At 45.6% G+C, this 17,680-nt stretch overlaps 1 protein-coding gene across 2 annotated transcripts in view; it reads right to left on the bottom strand.

The window, feature by feature from the left end:
* Positions 1–11,641, bottom strand: part of GRB2 (growth factor receptor bound protein 2) — a 43,664-nt gene extending 32,023 nt beyond the window's left edge. For both annotated transcript variants that reach the window (XM_077251707.1, XM_077251709.1), the window contains exon 1: positions 11,502–11,641. The gene's annotated coding sequence lies outside the window, so the exon portion shown is untranslated. The remainder of the gene's footprint in view (positions 1–11,501) is intronic.
* Positions 11,642–17,680: the final 6,039 nt, after the last annotated feature.

Below are 17,680 nucleotides of genomic sequence, written 5' to 3'. Positions count from 1 at the left end.
GGGGACAGGGATGTCCATGTCGGTAAAGCACAGTGGAAATGAATGGTGCTATATAATTAAGTAAAATAAATAGTAGTGAAAATCCCCTTTAAGGAGTGGTTCCTGTTCTAGCAGACTTAGGTTTTTCATGCAATACATAATCAGCAATTTTTCTGAAGGGTTACCATATATTAATAATAATAATCTTTATTTTTATATAGCGCTAACATATTCCGCAGCGCTTTACAGTTTGCACACATTATCATCGCTGTCCCCGTTGGGGAAAAACAATCTAAATTCCCTATCAGTATGTCTTTGGATATATTACTACTATTCCTCTGCTATACCAGCTGATCGCCAGGCTTTTATTGTAAAAGCGACTGACATTACTAGAGAACCCGTTGAATCATAAAGGGAGAAGGAAATGATTCATTGCATTTGTAGGGACATATGCCCCTCAGGACTTGGGGTGAAATCTGTAAAAGATTTGTGACAACCTGATAAAAAATAAAACAATAAGGCGGTAAACCCATCTCTTTGAATAAATCACGCTCCCTAAGGCCTCTTTCACACTTCCGTCTTTCAGCTCCCAGCAGGATCCTGCATTTTCTCATAGACTTGTATTAGCAACGGATTGTGACGGATGGCCATTTCATCCGTCTTTCACTGGATCCTGCATAAAAAAAACGTCCTTCGGGCAGAGAAAACGTTCAGGCTATGTGCACACGTTCAGGATTTGCTGAGAAAATACTGAAATTTTCTGCAAAAAATACGCAAGAAATCTGCATGCGTTTTTTGCGCCTTTTTGGTGCGTTTTTTTTTTGAGGATTTTTCTGGACATTTCCCAATGCATTATATAGTGGGAAATCCGCGAAAAATCCGCAAAATTAATGAACATGCTGCGTTTTTTACCGCGATGCGTTTTTTTCACGGAAAAAAAAACGCATCATGTGTACAAAAATTGCAGAATTCATTAAAAATGATGGGATGCATAATGTATGCAGATTTTTTGCGGTTTTATGGCGTTTTTATAGGGAAAAAATGCGAAAAATCTGCAACGTGTGCACACAGCCTTAGAGGAATGCTTTTTCTGTACGTCGGAAAATCGGTCAGCGACGCAGCCTGAGCTGCCAGTCACTGGCTACAATGGAAGCCTATGGGCGCAGGATGCATCGCTGCCTGTGAAAAGCAGGAATCCAGCGACGGGTCCCGCCTTTTCAAAGAGAGCATGCGTGGAAGAATTTCCCGTCAGGGAAATTCTCTCTCGCGCTCTTTCTCTTTTTACTATTGATGCTGCCTATGAAGCATCAATAGTAACAAGATATAATGTTAAAAATAATAATAAAAAAATCACAATATTCTCACCTACCGGCGTTCCCGCGCAGCGTCACCGATGCTCCCGGCAGCTAGCGTTACTTCCTAGTAATACATCGCGAAATCTCGCAAAACCGCCACTTCTCGCGAGACCGCGACTTCTCGCGAGATTTCGCAATGTATTACTAGGAAGTAACGCTAGCTGCCGGGAGCATCGCTGAGCGGGACGCCGGTAGGTGAGAATACTGTGATTTTTTTTTTTTTAACCTGGTTTGTGTTGTGTATGCGCTTTTGCAGCGGAAAACCACTGCGATGACGTATACACAACAGGTGCACACAGCCTCGACGGGTCCGTCAGAAAGACCGGCCCAGTGCACACGTTTTCCACAATCTGCACAGGATCCGTCATTTCAACGTCTTGACGGATCCTGTGCATATTTGGAAGACGGAAGTGTGAAAGAAGCCTAAGCTGACATATGAACTGTCTAATAGCTTAAAAAAAAAAAAAAAAAAAACAAGACAGAATATTCCACAAATGTTTTGATATATACACCATCTTACAGGAAACCACATATTTCATTTCATACAGCGAAAAATCTGCACAGACATGACATGAGCTGCATCTGTCATTCAGACTTGCAAACGATGAAGCATAGCAGGTTATTGCCCCTCATGTGCATCTGTCGCCATGAAGACATCACATTGATCATGGGGGACATACGATCATCCTTCTCCATCCTCATACTCCTTGTGCTCCTTCCTCTCATGTCATTTTGCAAAAAGGAGATTGCTTAGTTTTATTTGCAATATGTCAATTAATTGGGACGATCATTAACATAAATATCTGTATGATCAGCGAGAATTTGCTCGCTTGACATTTACTGAATCTTTCACGATTGCCTAACACTGCAAAGAAAATGTGTGAATCTAGCCTTGGGCGGTATCACACACAGCATTCAGAAAAACACCACTGCAGCTTTTGGGGCTTAAGCGAGAAGTCTCTCTAGCTGGGAGAAGTGTAAGTCCTTCCTTTACGGTTCCCATTCTTTTAGAAACCATTTCTGACTTTAGCTAAAAAAAAATCTGCATCAAAACCTGCAATGGCATTTTCGATAAAGACGCTGTATGCAAAATCACTCTTAGAAGATTTCCTACTGAAATAAGCAAATGTAAAATCGTCCTCTTCCATCGAGTATTTTTTGCTTCATCGGTTACTTGGTATCATGTACGGACTACCCAGATGGCAGCCTGTGCGGACTATCCAGATGGCAGCCTGTGCGGACTACCCAGATGGCAGCCTGTGCGGACTACCCAGATGGCAGCCTGTGCGGACTACCCAGATGGCAGCCTGTGCGGACTACCCAGATGGCAGCCTGTGCGGACTACCCAGATGGCAGCCTGTGCGGACTACCCAGATGGCAGCCTGTGCGGACTACCCAGATGGCAGCCTGTGCGGACTACCCAGATGGCAGCCTGTGCGGACTACCCAGATGGCAGCCTGTGCGGACTACCCAGATGGCAGCCTGTGCGGACTACCCAGATGGCAGCCTGTGCGGACTACCCAGATGGCAGCCTGTGCGGACTATCCAGATGGCAGCCTGTGCGGACTACCCAGATGGCAGCCTGTGCGGACTACCCAGATGGCAGCCTGTGCGGACTACCCAGATGGCAGCCTGTGCGGACTACCCAGATGGCAGCCTGTATCACTACCTAGATGGCAGCCTGTATGACAACCTTGCCATCCCTTTAAATCTAAAAACTGCTTAGTTATAGCTTTAAGTCCTCATTCCTATTCTGCTGCGAAAGTAGCAAGATTCACTACTCATATTAAAGGGAACCTGTCACCTGAATTTGGCGGGACCGGTTTTCGGTCATATGGGCGGGGTTTTCGGGTGTTTGATTCACCCTTTCCTTGCCCACTGGCTGCAATATTGGATAGAAGTTCATTCTCTGTCCTCCGGAGTACACGCCTGCGCAAGGCAATATTGCCTTGCACTGGCGTGTACTCCGGAGGACAGAGAATGAACTTCAATCCAATATTGCGGCCAGCATGCAGCCAGCGGGTAAGGAAAGCGTGAATCAAACACCCGAAAACCCCGCCCATATGACCGAAAACCAGTCCCGCCAAATTCAGGTGACAGGTTCCCTTTAAGGAAAGACAGGTTGTTGACATTGTACTGGCGACCATACTGGATTCACCAAGCTACCAGCGCTATAACAGAGAAATTCCTCCACTGAGCGTCACTGAAAGGCTAAGTGTGCCTGAGGCTAGAACGGTCATGTCTGCAGACACGTTACTTGTCACATCAGGTGAATCTGCAAAAATGTAAGCGAAGTCCACAGTGCAGCCATCATTTCACAGTCCGGTCTTGTGGGGTTTCCACAGGATCTACACTACAGCATTTTGACCTGCTACCAGCCACAGGACCGGAATTCTGCACTATTTGAGGAACTGACATACTTGACCTCATGCAATATCCATCCTTCTTTACATGAGAGGGGTCATCATGATGTCTGGTCGACCCTTTCAAATGGGAGAGAAACACTTGCTAGATGTATGTCAGTAGATCAGCTCTCCCAATCCCACCGAACTACTAAGCCCTAAGAAGTGGCTACCGGCACCCTGTGCATGCACAGTAAAGCCAGCTGTACTGGCTACATTCACACATCTGTCCATTTTTACAGGTCCTTCTCAAAAAATTAGCATATAGTGTTAAATTTCATTATTTACCATAATGTAATGATTACAATTAAACTTTCATATATTATAGATTCATTATCCACCAACTGAAATTTGTCAGGTCTTTTATTGTTTTAATACTGATGATTTTGGCATACAACTCCTGATAACCCAAAAAACCTGTCTCAATAAATTAGCATATTTCACCCGTCCAATCAAATAAAAGTGTTTTTTAATAACAAACAAAAAAACAATCAAATAATAATGTTCAGTTATGCACTCAATACTTGGTCGGGAATCCTTTGGCAGAAATGACTGCTTCAATGCGGCGTGGCATGGAGGCAATCAGCCTGTGACACTGCTGAGATGTTATGGAGGCCCAGGATGCTTCAATAGCGGCCTTAAGCTCATCCAGAGTGTTGGGTCTTGCGTCTCTCAACTTTCTCTTCACAATATCCCACAGATTCTCTATGGGGTTCAGGTCAGGAGAGTTGGCAGGCCAATTGAGCACAGTAATACCATGGTCAGTAAACCATTTACCAGTGGTTTTGGCACTGTGAGCAGGTGCCAGGTCGTGCTGAAAAATGAAATCTTCATCTCCATAAAGCATTTCAGCCGATGGAAGCATGAAGTGCTCCAAAATCTCCTGATAGCTAGCTGCATTGACCCTGCCCTTGATGAAACACAGTGGACCAACACCAGCAGCTGACATGGCACCCCACACCATCACTGACTGTGGGTACTTGACACTGGACTTCAGGCATTTTGGCATTTCCTTCTCCCCAGTCTTCCTCCAGACTCTGGCACCTTGATTTCCGAATGACATGCAAAATTTGCTTTCATCAGAAAAAAGTACTTGGGACCACTTAGCAACAGTCCAGTGCTGCTTCTCTGTAGCCCAGGTCAGGCACTTCTGCCGCTGTTTATGGTTCAAAAGTGGCTTTACCTGGGGAATGCGGCACCTGTAGCCCATTTCCTGCACACGCCTGTGCACGGTGGCTCTGGATGTTTCCACACCAGACTCAGTCCACTGCTTCCTCAGGTTCCCCAAGGTCTGGAATCGGTCCTTCTCCACAATCTTCCTCAGGGTCCGGTCACCTCTTCTCGTTGTACAGCGTTTTCTGCCACATTGTTTCCTTCCAACAGACTTACCATTGAGGTGCCTTGATACAGCACTCTGGGAACAGCCTATTTGTTGAGAAATTTCTTTCTGGGTCTTACCCTCTTGCTTGAGGGTGTCAATGATGGCCTTCTTGACATCTGTCAGGTCGCTAGTCTTACCCATGATGGGGGTTTTGAGTAATGAACCAGGCAGGGAGTTTTTAAAAGCCTCAGGTATCTTTTGCATGTATTTAGAGTTAATTAGTTGATTCAGAAGATTAGGGTAATAGGTCGTTTAGAGAACCTTTTCTTGATATGCTAATTTATTGAGACAGGTTTTTTGGGTTATCAGGAGTTGTAGGCCAAAATCATCAGTATTAAAACAATAAAAGACCTGACAAATTTCAGTTGGTGGATAATGAATCTATAATATATGAAAGTTTAATTGTAATCATTACATTATGGTAAATAATGAAATTTAACACTATATGCTAATTTTTTGAGAAGGACCTGTATATCCATGAGAAGCAGACCTTCTTGTGTTAGCCATCTTTTTCTCCCCCTAAAGCAGGGAGACTGTCTGAACTTTTACTCAACCATTCACTTTTTAACAATCTGTATCAGTGAAAAACGGACTGAATCCTGAAGTACAAAGCACGTTCTCAGTGTGTCATCCATTTTGCATGGATTCCCATTGACTTTCACTCCTTCGGAACCAAGCAATTTTTAATGTTTGCGCTTTCGTTTTCTCCTCCTCTCCTTGTTTTTTTTTCTTTTTTTGCTGGACAATATATATAGTTTTGAATGACACTATTCATTTTACTATGTAATGTACTGAAAAATTGCAAATTAAGTGATATGGTGAAAACATGTAATTCCAACATTTTTTTTAATTTTTGTTTCCATGGCGTTCATTGTGTGGTAGAACGACCTGGAAGTTGCTTCTCCAAGTCAGGATAATTAGCGGGAGACTAATCTTGCTTTTTTTTCCCCAGTAATTGAAAAAAATATTATACATTTTTAGTAATAAAAAAAAATTGCATGGCCATTTTCCAGGACCTATAACATTATTACTCACCCAGCATTGGAGCTGTGTGGGGGCTTGTTTTATTGCATGCCGAGCTGACGTTTTCATTGGTAATATTTTGGGGTACATATGATATTTTTATATCTTTATTTATTAAATATATAAAGAGAAAAGCAACATACAACCACAAGGCACTAACCGTGGCGAGGTATATACAAAGAAACAAGCAATTATTAGGATGTAGCAATATCAACCATAACAAAATATTGACTACTCAAGTCCTGAAGTTTATACAGGATGCGAAAAACACCATATGAGCATTAAAAACCCAGGATATGAAAAAACTGTCAAATTGCTAAAGCTGATTGCAACACATCAGACAAACGAAAGCAAAGAAAAAGAGAAAATCGGAAAAACAATACAAAGAAAAGAGGGGGGCACGAGGGAAGAGGGGTACGGCAATAACAATCACTTTACATTGTAGTTTTAGGGAGGTAATTACCCCCAAAAAAATTGTTTTGAGTTTTTTCTTCTAACAGCATTTACCGATCGAGTTAATCTTATGTTTTGGTAAATCGGACATTTACAGACGCTGGGATACCAAATAGGAATTTTGAATGGAGGACAATTAGGGCTATTGATATATTATTTTTTTAAAATATATTTTTTACTCCTCTTAGGGGACTGGAACCTGAGATCATCTGATCGCTTTTATTATATAATTTGATATATTGCAGTACCACGCAGACCCATAGTGATAGGTGTGTGAATGTAGGCTTATTGACCGCTCTCTGGCTACATGCCTACATGGAGAGATGGGGGGGCACATATGCCAGACTCCTCTTGCTATTTCCTCACAATTCTGGGCAAATCACCGCTGTAATGAGGAAGTGGGTCCCTGTTCCGGTCAGACAGTGTTTCGAGTGCGATGATCCTCCTGACAAGGAAAGACCTATCACTCAACTGAAGCAGGGCAGGGAGAACCCAGACTTTTCAGGTATCTCCCTATAGCCCAGAAGCTTTTCAGAGTAAACCATACCTGACTGCAATGGAGCGGCAAAGGTTCCGATTCATGCTGCCATTGGTTCGGACAGTATTAATCTAATTTCCTTTATCTGCCTATTTCCTCTGTAATGATATATTGTATTTTCCCCTCTTCGGGTTATTAGAAGAAGCATGCTCTATGTCCTCCGTATTATTACCGTCATCAACAACATGGCACAAAAACTGGTTTTAAATTACCGAAAAGCCTTCTCTTGACCTGTATTTAGGGCAAGGATGAAAAACTCCTAAGAAACACAGACTTTGAAATGTGAAAAGAGCAGATTTGGGGTAGAACAAGCCAATAATCTCTCTCTCAGGTGATATGCTAATTTCTATAATGTCCATGCAGCTTTGATTGAAGGCATATCTTGCCAATTCAGTGGGATCCACTCATCTGAGTCAATGAAATCATATTTACGAATTATTATGTGTATCTAGAATAGAAAATTATACACTTGCAATATACATGTAATGAAAATTCTGCCTACATATTGTTCTTATACCAGTGTGGTGTAGTCTGTGTCTACAAAAATGGGATAGGCCAGCTTCGTTCTGTGCAGTGCATCCATAGAATAGATTAGGACTAACCTCTAGGATGCAGGTAAAGGACCTTATATGCATGAGACAAAAGTCTGCCAAATTACCGATAATACCAGGATCAGCAGTCTAATGTGCATGTAGGCCTCCTCACTTCCACACTTCTGGCAGAGAAGTATCCAGTCTGGTGGATTTCCACTCCTCTTGATCTAGGCAGAGGTATTAGGAGTCTGGCAGTGGCTTTCTCATAGAGAATGTCCGTCTAAGGGCTTGTTTCCATTTGCGAGAAACACGTCCGTGTCTCGCATATGGAAACCAAGCTCTGGTGCCGGCACTCCGGAGCGGAGCGTGCGGCCGCATAGGAACACATGGAGCCGCACGCTCCGCTCTGGAGTGCCGGCGCCAGAGCTTGGTTTCCACATGCGAGACACGGACGTGTTTCTCGCAAATGGAAACAAGCCCTTAGGCTTAGACTCTAAGCAATCCTGTGTATAGGGGAGTTGGGAGAGATAGTGGTCACCTAAGCCATCAACTGCAAGGTAATGGGCATGAGGGCCTTAAAAAGGAGCTCTACACTTTTACATAAATGGACATAAACCAATTAGAAAATAAAAGATCATACGTACCCTCCCTCAGTCAGTGCTGGCTCTCCGACGCAGCTCCGATGTCATAACTACAGCATGCACCACCACCTCAGCCACTCACTGAGCTCAGCAGCTCTGCTCTTGGTGACGCCATGGGCCGTGGCGCTCAGTGATTGGCTGCAGCAGTGATGTCATAACTACAGCATGCATCGCCACCCCAGCCACTCACTGAGCTCAGCAGCTCTGCTCTTGGTGACGCCATGGGCCGTGGAGCTCAGTGATTGGCTGCAGTAGTGATTTATGCTCCATTCATGAGCTCACCATTGCAACTAAAACACAGAATGAAAAGCAGTGGCACTAACACACTGCTGGACCGAGAGTGGGCAAGGACTATCATAATTTGCATTTTTTTTTTTTTTATCTGATCAATTGATTTCCATTTTTCTAGAAGTGGAAAACCCCTGTAAGACAGTTCAGGTATTAACAGGTGGACAGTCATTTATTGAGGAACAGGATTTGCACATTCCATCGTCATCATCTAGTCACATCTCTGCGATTGTTCTCCCCGTGTTTCCTTGTGCGGGTGTTTACTTACAGGTAACCTTACTAACAAAACAACATTACCTAGAAACAATGTGTACATGAGAACAACATGTCATCAGAATTCTAACACCTTGATGTCCTATGATGGACAAATATGTCACAGACGGGTGCTGGTTCCCAAATGATGACGCTCTGGTATGCACTGCCTAATGTAGAGTGCTCAGCACAGAAGTAATGCGAGGCTACCTCTGCTGCCGGCAGTTAACCCCTTAGTTGCAGCAGTCAACATCAACCACGTCATCTAAGGGGGTTGGCAGCGGGATCACCATGTTTGGACAACAGCACCATGCAAAGAGATTGTGAGGTGTGCAAAAAGGCTTTGCAAGAACCATTTTATGAGTACTGCCCTATATCAACATGTATTATCAAAAAAAATGACATAAAATGGGACTACCACTTTAATAAAGTGGTATCGCCACTTGATGTATGCCATCACTTTCGGAGTCCAAACTCTAGAACCCACCAATCCTGACAATTAAGGGGATGCGGCAATTGTTGGCTACACTTTTACTGCTCATGGCGCTTCCAGCCCCAATACAATGTATTTTTCACAGCAGATTTCTGCAAATCATTAAATATGTGCTAAAATTGACTGCAATAAGAAATGTGCACCAAAACACAAAAATGTGCTACCTCTGTACATCGCATCCAGCTGACAAGTACTGTAATCTTGGGTATTGGGGGAGCCTTGTCTGCAAGCACTTAGGGCCACGTTTTAGTCTTTAGTTGCACCTTTTAGACATTATTGATTAATGTGTCTGCAATTAATGTCAGTGAAGCTGTAAATATGACCAACAAGGAAACCATTATACAGTCGAGGAAAACCCCCCACCAAAAATGAAGGTCTATTGGCAAAATGACAATCACACTTGAGATTAACCATGCATGTAGAAAGATGCTATCTCTATAATTAGTGCACATATGTCACTTTGCTAGTTACATCGAGGTTTTCTAAAATTCCATTACTCAGCGATTTCAGAAGATGAAGAGCGCTGCATTAGCAGATCTTTCAGATTATGAAGCCAGGGCGAGAAATCAACTCAGGACTCCTTATTACTTATCAGGCTCTTCCCACCATAGCCGCTCATGGATGAGATGGGAATAACTGTCCAGCTCGGATTACCGGATCTGGAGTCACGGAAACAGCAGCGAGCAGCTGAGCTACTCCGGGTGCCTTACTCCCATGGAAATAATTTGGCCATTCTCAGCAGTGGGAAAGGTACAAGGTCCATCACCGGTGGGGTTACCTTCTCAGCCATGAAAGCAACAAATTCCAGATCATGAACAAGGAACCATTGGTGCCGCTTTAGCCTTGAGATATCATTACAGCATGATTGGGGGATGGGTTGCTCTGTAGTGAAAGCTGGTTAATGAATCAAGATGACATGTCTAAGAGACCCAACCCTAATGGTCAGATCATTCTAAGGGCTATCTTCTCAGATATTTGTGTGATTCTTGACTGGTAACTTGGACCACCACAATAACAGCAATGAGATCCACCACAACAAGTGCTTAAAGCTGCGGTTCCATCTTGTGTGGACATACCCTTAGGTCATATCTACATGGACCGATAAGTAAAAGAAACGGTCACAACGCCGCCAGCAAATTGGGTGTGATGTGGACTGTGCTGCACATTCGGGAGGTGAAACGACCAGAAAACCTCACCGATCTACACTGAGCAGAGGTGAAATAGAAGAGCAGGCACTGAAATGTGGTGGGTTCTGACCTCCGCCCCACGTGGAGAGATTCCACAATACGTACAGCACCATGGAGTTAATGGTGCTATATAAATAATTAATAAGATGTGGTTGACAACCGTTACATTCCCGGCTGGTACCGTAATCAGATGCAGATTTTGTTTGCACAAATGGAAAATGTGCAGCAGAAAGGACCAGGATGAGCTGTACAGTGAATATGTAGTAATAAGCTCCCCGCTCACAACGCCGCCTCCTGTCCCGCCAACTAGCAGCAGCACAAACCCCATAACCCCACGGCCGGATCTTCCTCTTTCATCACTGGGAGATTTCCTCATCGGTGACAGCCGCCGGGTCTGCAACTAGTACATGGGGAACTAGGGCGGACACAGACAGAACCGGCCCAGGTGCAAGAACCATTTTTCTTTTAGGTAGATGTGGTCCCTCTGATGGTATGTCCGCCCTTGGGTGCTGGGTCATTAGTGGGGAGCCCTGTGGACCCACTGACATGCTGTAACGAGGACATCCGAGGGGGCGGCCAGGGTGGACTGCCAGCATCTTCCCTAATGGTGCCCTGGGATGGTGCCCTGGGATGGTGCCCTGGGATGGTGCCCTGGCTGAGCAGGAGCCTGGCTGTCAGGTCCCACCCCAGGGATCGCTCAGTGCACGGGGGGCCAGCTGAGGACTTCTCACACCCTCCCGTGCACTGATGTCACGCAGGACCAGCATCCACAGCTGCCATGTACTGTCATCCGATGAGGCAGCGCTCCCCGGGTTACTCCACCCAGAAGCAGGATGACACCCCGTGCCTGCCTGGCCGTTATGGCTGCTCACTTCCTCGCTGAGGTTGCCAGTCTAATCAATCCTCATCCTCCCGTCACTAACAATACCAAACCACCCCCAACACATGGCGAAAATCCCCCGTCCGCCGGTCTCACCGTTCTCCGCGGAGCCGCCTCTCTCCTCTCTCTTTCTGGCCGCTTCCGCTCCGCCCCGGGACAGATCCTCCCGCGAGACTTCCGGGGCCGCGTCAGATCCCGCGGTCGTAGAACGCACTGCGTCATTGCGCCGCCGCGAGGAGAAGCTGACGTGTGACGTGCGGCCACTACGCAACCATCTCAGTCGTGGGCATTGTGCCCTTTTGCCCTGTTCACGACACTCTGCTCTCTAATTACGGTGTTACCGTGGTAACGGGAGCCCACGGTCCATGGAGTTTTCTGGAATTTGTAACATTAACCAAAAGCAACACAGGGTTGAATAAAAAGTGATTCCCCTGAATGAAAAAAGTACTAGTTGCCTGTCTTCCAGGGGTTATGTGCCTTATATCAGTCATGTGACCGCTGCAGGCAATCTCAGGTCCCAGTAGTGATGGTTCCGCTATAGTGTATGACCACTGAGGCCAATGATTGCTTCTGTTATGCAGATGATATGAGGCACGTGACTGCTGCAGCCAATCGCTGAGCTCAGTAACATTGGCAATATAGTACGTGACCACTGAGGGCAATGATTGGCTGCAGCGGTCAGTGAATGATGTAAGGCACGTGACCACCGAGGCCAATCGCAGGTCTCAGTAGTAACGTTTGCAATATATTGTGCGATCACTGAGGCGAATGATTGCTGCGGTCATGCGAATAATGTAAGGCACGTGACCGCTGGAGGAAGCAAGCGGACAGGCAACAGTGAAGTGACCGGAGATCACCCCATTGCCTTTGCAGCCAATTTTCATTTTCATGTTTGCATTTTGTCTCCTTCCAAGAGCCATAACTTTTTTGCTGCTCTCCCATGGGGATACCGCGACAAAGGAGCCAGAAGACCATGGTGTATGTTTCACGAACTCCTGCATCGGTTAGAACTTCAACATTGTATTAAATTGCCTTTTTTTTTTATTTGCTAGCAGTGCAAGGGTTCATCTGTTCAGTTGAAGCTCCTGGAGCTTTCCTACCTGGATTGTCTCAGCTGTTCAGTGTTGGCCACTCCCCTCTGCTATATATGCTTGCCTTTGCCAATGTTTGTTCTTACTGCCTGGTTCTGGTAGTTTGTGGTTGCAGTTGGTGATTGGAAATTGTTCAGGAGATTGTTGCTTTGAGTTTTGTCTGTGTCCACATCCTCTCCTATTTGGTTTCTGCTTCCTTAAACTCCCTTGTGTCCCACTATGTTTTTGGTGAGTATTTTGTATAGTTGGTATTTTCATTTATCCCTGTCCTTTTTCCATTGTTTGGTTAGTGTGATCCTATACACTACAGCTTTCCTCTACCCTAGGTGGGGGAGGGGACAGATAGGGATTGATATAGGAGCATAGCAAGGCACGAGAACTGGGTGTCTCCACCTTAAGGAGTAATCTGGGGACCAAGGATAGACTAGGGCCCTCCTAGATTTAGGGACCTGATTAGCGCCTTTAGTCCCAACACCATCGTGACATCAATCCTGGCCCATACCTTTTTTGATCCATTATGGATGGTGGCTGCTCTGCTAGGGCATCTGCTGCAACTCAGCTTAGAGGTGGTAGACTTATGCACTGTTATTTTGCAGCACCCAAACACCTCATCGGGGCGGACATATCATTGGTGCAACCTGTGCGGCCACACAGGGGCCCAAGAGGTAAGGAGGCCCATTTTCCACCGCAAAAACACATGCAATTTTGCATTTTCAGGAGCTCTCAGGCTGCAAAGGGACCATATATTGCATGAAGGCCCTTTTCTGTCTGTGTCCACCAGTGCCTCAGGTTTAGGGCCCACAGTTCTCGGAAAACCCCTGGTGGAGCCTAAGATCTCTCTACAGATAAGTTTTCTGTGGGTCAGGATAAGTTTGCTGTTTTCAGAAAGGCCTACAAACTCTATTTTACATTACCTCCTCACTCAGGTACCAAAGAGCAACAAAATAATAATAATAATTTTATTTATATAGCGCCAACATATTCCACAGCGCTTTACAATTAAAGAGGGGATTTGTACAGACAATAGACATTACAGCATAACAATAACCACAGTTCAAAATAGATACCAAGAGGAGTGAGGCTATGTGCACACGTAGGGAGGGTCCTCTGCGGGTTCTCCCGCAGCGGATTTGATAAATCTACAGGGCAAAACCGCTGCGGTTATCCCTGCAGATTTATCGCGGTTTGTCTTGCGGTTTTCGCTGCGGGTTTACTCCTACTATTGATGCTGCATATGCAGCAATATGCAGCATCAATAGTAATGTTAAAAATAATAAAAAAAATGGTTATATACTCACCCTCTGACATCCCGATGTCCTCGGCGCTGCATGCGGCGGTCCGGTTCCATAGATGCTGTGCGAAAAGGACCTCCGTGACGTCACGGTCATGTGACCGCGACATCATCGCAGGCCCTGCTCGCACAGCAACCCTGCGACCGGACGGCCGCGTGCAGCGCTGAGAGGTGAGTATATCATTATTTTTTATTTTAATTCTTTTTTTTTTTACACAAATATGGTTCCCAGGGCCTGGAGGAGAGTCTCCTCTCCTCCACCCCGGGTACCATCCACACATGATCCGCTTACTTCACGCATCGTCAATCGATCAATGCATTCCTATATGTGCAGAATCGCCGCGATTCCGCACAAAGAAGTGACATGCTGCGGAATGTAAACCGCTGCGTTTCTGCGCGTTTTTTCCCGCAGCATGTGCACAGCGGATTGCGGTTTCCATAGGTTTACATGTAACTGTAAACGCAATGGAAACTGCTGTGGACCCGCAGCTGCAGAAACGCTGCGGTTCCGCGGTAAAAACCGCAACGTGTGCACATAGCCTGAGGGCCCTGCTCACAAGCTTACAATCTATGAGGAAAAGGGAGACATAAGAGGTGGATGGTAACAATTGCTTTTGTTGTTCGGACCAGCCATAGTGTAAGAATCGAGTGTTCATATAAAGCTGCATGAACCAGTTATCAGCCTAAGCATGTAACAGTACAGACACAGAGGGCTATTAGATGCATAAAGTGTATGAGAACATGATGCGAGGATCCTGATTTTGGTTTTTTTGTGAATGGGCCACACAGGGATAGTTAGGTTAATGTGTTGAGGCGGTAGGCCAGTTTGAACAAATGCGTTTTTAGGGCACTCTTCAAACTGTGGGGATTAATCGTATTAACCTGGGTAGTGCATTCCAAAGAATTGGCGAAGCACTTGAAAAGTCTTGGTGATGGGAGTGGGAGGTCCTGATTATTGAGGATGTTAACCTCAGGTCATTAGCAGAATGGAGAGCACGGGTAGGGTGGTAGGCTGAGACCAGGGAGGAGATGTAGGGCGGTGCTGAGCCATGGAGTGCTTTGCGGATGAGGGTAATAGTTTTGTACTGGATTTGTCACGGGGGAACTAGGTGAGCGAGAGCTAATAACCCGGGCTGTTGTGGATTCGGTTTGTGGGCTCCCCCGGTGGTCTGTTATGGTAGTGTCTCTTGTGTGCCTTCCTCCATCTCTGATTACCTGTCGCCACCCTCTTGGGGAGTTTCCTGTTTAAGGCTGCTTGGCTGTTAGTCACATGCCGGCCAACAATGTGCTAGTAGCATTCTGTTGCATTCACCTGCCTTAAGTTCCAGTTCAGCTAAGTTGAATTTTGTTTCTTGTTTTGCTATTTTTGTCCAGCTATCTGCGATGTGACTCTTCAGTGCTGGAAGCTCTTGTGGACAGAAAATTACTACTCCAGTGGCATGAGTTGTCACTGGAGTTTAAAGTAATTTCTGGATGGTGTTTTTGAATAGTGATTTTTAGGTCGACCGTGAAGTAACTCTTTCCTGTCCTTCTGCTATCTAGTAAGCGGACCTCACTGTGCTAAATCTGCTGTTCATCCTACGTATGTCATTTCCTCTGAACTCACCGTCAATATCTGTGGGGGCCTACTATCATCTTTTGGGGTTCCTCACTGGAGGTAAGGCAGGCCTGTATATTCCTCTTATAGGGGTAGTTAGATCTCCGGCTGGCGCGTGGTGTCTAGGGCATCGTAGGTACATCCCCCGGCTACTGTAAGTGTTGGGTCAGGTTCAGGTCACGGTCGACCTTAGTTTCCATCACCCGAGAGCTAGTCCGTTTTGTATTTTTTTCCCATGGTCATTGGGGTAACCATAACACCGGGCCCCTGCAATTTCCCTCAGACTAGGGAAATCCTGACTGATCCTCTACCTGAAGTTTACACTGATGGTGTGCATGTCCAGGCCTCGAACCTCACCCTGTCTCATGTTTCAACCCTAGGCTGAAACCTCCGCCCACCACCCAGTGAAGAGGCAATACACCAATACCCACAGTTAGCACAGACAAGGATAAAGGAAAATATACACCACGCCGCAGTCACTCAGGAATACACTATAAATGTGCAGGGCAAAATAAATACAAATATAGGAAGGAGTAAATAAGACTAAGGAAAATACACCTCCAGCAACGAATCTCCAACAACCAGCTCTCCACTCCAGACCGAGATAACAACGCACAAGACAGAAGCTATAATCGGCGACGCCCAATGATCAGGAGAACTATTTAAAGGCAATGGGCATGGCCCAGCTTCCAATCCGAGGATCAGGTAAATTAACCCCGGAACAGCTAGATAAAATCTAGCCGACGCCAATGAGCAAATAGTGGTCAAAAGCGGAATTACCGCTGTCTGTCGAACGACCTGGTCTGAACAGCGTCCGACATGACAGGATTTTGGAGTGGATGAGTAACTAGCGTAATGACTGGCACAAGGTAGAGGCATCGGTATAACGATTGGTGAGGAATATGATCCTGGCTGCAGCATTCAGGACAGATTGGAGAGGGGAGAGTTTGGTAAGAGGGAGGCCGATTAGCATAGAGTTACAATAGTCCAGACGAGAATGAATGAGTGAAACAGTAAGAGTTTTTGCAGAGTTAAAGTAAGAAAAGGGCGAATTCTAGAAATGTTTTTGAGATGCAGAGAAGAAGAGCGAACCAGTGATCGGATGTGGGGGTGAATGAAAGCTCGCAATCAAGTATGACCCCAAGGCAGTGGGCATGTTGCTTGGGAGTAATGGTGGAACCACACACGGAGATGGCAATGTCAGGCAAAGGTAGGTTAGTAGAGGGAGAGAACACGAGGAGTTCAGTTTTTGACAGGTTAAGTGTCAGATAGAGGGAGGACATGATGTTAGAAACAGCGGTAAGACAATCACTGGTGTTTTCTAAAAAGGCAGGCGTGATATCAGGAGCAGAAGTGTATAACAACGGGTGGGAATCGTAATTTCTCTATTCCAGAGTGATCCCTAAGCCTGGGCATTTCCTCTCATGTCAGACGCTGTCGCTTCAGACCCTTGAAGATTTTTTTCTTGGTTATATATACAATGACCCTGACCGTGTCTCTCAGGCCATCAGGCCACATCTATACTATGGCAGCTTCAGCAGGGTGACTGGCCAGCTGAGGAATATTATTCTGGGTTCCTTAGGTGGTACACGGATACTAAGTTTTATGACCCTGCACTCCGTAGTCCGTTCTGTCAGTGGATTTCTGTGAAGGTAATGGACACTTTTGCTCTATATGAGACCCCAGTTTCTCTGGAAGCTGCCATGTCTCTAGCTATGTGTGTGGAACCCCGCCTTTATCAGAGATATTTGAGACTCCCCAACTTTCTAGGGGCCTGGGGTCAAAGGAACGTAGGGCTGAGTCAACCGTGGAACCCATGCAGTTGGGGGGGATGACTCATTTTACTGGTCCTGTAGTTCGGCATAAAGGGGAGTGTGTTTTTTTCTGTGTTGAGAAGGGTAATTTTGTGGGTACTTGTCCTTCCATAGCTAACCACAAAGAGTCGCCAAAAAACTAAGGAGCCCGGGTTACGGAGAGGTTAGCAATTCTGGTGTATATATTTCCTTAGTGGGTAGGTCACAATTTTTTTCACCGGCTGAGATCCATTTTGACAAATGTAAGGAGGTTTTTTTTCAGCTTTTCTGGACAGTGGGGCAGGGTTTAATTTGATTGACACCAGATTTATCCAGGACCAGGGTCTCCAGCCATATAAGCTATCTAGACCTTTACCCATAATTGCCACTAACTCAGCAGCCTTGAGCCAAGGGTAAAATACTGAAGTCATCCGAGGGATACATCTGCAGGTAGGGACCATGCACTCGGAATTTGATTGTTACATACTGGAGGGCTTGCCTTC

The sequence above is a fragment of the Ranitomeya variabilis genome, chromosome 4 (genome assembly GCF_051348905.1).
Source record: "Ranitomeya variabilis isolate aRanVar5 chromosome 4, aRanVar5.hap1, whole genome shotgun sequence".
NCBI classification, from domain to species: Eukaryota; Metazoa; Chordata; class Amphibia; order Anura; family Dendrobatidae; genus Ranitomeya; species Ranitomeya variabilis.
The sequence above is the reverse complement of the archived record's forward strand: the minus strand, read 5'-3'. Positions and strand labels throughout refer to the sequence as shown.